The sequence below is a fragment of the Octopus bimaculoides genome, chromosome 8, assembly GCF_001194135.2.
Source record: "Octopus bimaculoides isolate UCB-OBI-ISO-001 chromosome 8, ASM119413v2, whole genome shotgun sequence".
NCBI lineage: Eukaryota > Metazoa > Mollusca > Cephalopoda > Octopoda > Octopodidae > Octopus > Octopus bimaculoides.
Genome location: NC_068988.1, coordinates 95,108,342 through 95,109,216, shown reverse-complemented (window position 1 = coordinate 95,109,216; position 875 = coordinate 95,108,342). Strand labels below are relative to the sequence as shown.

General features: G+C 39.0%; 2 long non-coding RNA genes across 3 annotated transcripts in view; one reads left to right on the top strand and one right to left on the bottom strand.

Annotated features, from left to right (window-relative positions):
- Nucleotides 1-875, bottom strand: part of LOC128248606 (uncharacterized) — an 82,290-nt gene that overhangs the window by 64,805 nt on the left and 16,610 nt on the right. The gene's annotated exons all lie outside the window — the stretch shown is intronic.
- Nucleotides 1-875, top strand: part of LOC128248607 (uncharacterized) — a 34,417-nt gene that overhangs the window by 32,731 nt on the left and 811 nt on the right. The window contains exon 2 of the long non-coding RNA XR_008264794.1: nt 256-385. This is a non-coding gene — a long non-coding RNA (uncharacterized LOC128248607). The remainder of the gene's footprint in view (nt 1-255; nt 386-875) is intronic.

The following is an 875-nucleotide window of genomic DNA, read 5'->3' as shown; positions in this document are numbered from 1 at the left end:
TATAAGTGTGTATGAGGGCATGTATATATAAGTGTGCGTGTATGTATTTATGTATGCGTGTGCTTAAAAACGTATATACAACAAACACGTACATGCATATACATACTTGTATTCGTATATACATGTATATGTGTACATACCTGTACACATATACATTCGTTCACACACATAAATATAATTATATATGTATGTAATTATACATACGTATGTGCGTGTAATATATAATTTTCTGTTTTCTTTTCTTTTCTACTCTAGGCACAAGGCTCGAAATTTTTGGAGAGGGTCCAGTCGATTAGATCGACCCCAGTACTCAACTGGTACTTAATTTATCGACGCCGAAAGAATGAAAGGCAAAGTTGACCTCGGTGGAATTTGAACTCAGAACGTAAAGACAAATCCTTTTTGTATACCTCGGGTGGGGAACGTACGTAGATGTGTAGTTAGGAAGGTGTAAGGATAAATATCAGGACGAAGCTGGGGATCCATACATCAGGAATTGAACATCTGGCATGCAGGACACTTAGTGTGTCGTGCACACTTGGCAACCCCTGCGTGTTGGCCCTTTCATGCATGAAGTACGCGCACATCTGTGTGTGTATTTTCTCTTTGTCTTGGTCATTCGACTGAGGCCATGGTGGAGCACCACCTTCTGAATTTTTAGTGGAATCAATCAATCCTAGTTCTTATTCTTAAAGCCTGGTACTTATTCTATCGGTGCTCTTTTGCCGAACCGCTAAGTTATGAGGACGTAAATACACCAACACTTGTTGTCCAGCAGTGATGGAGGAAAAAACACACTCATATATATATATATATATATATATATATATGTGTGTGTGTGTGTGTGTGTGTGTGTGTGTGTGTGTGTGTGTGTG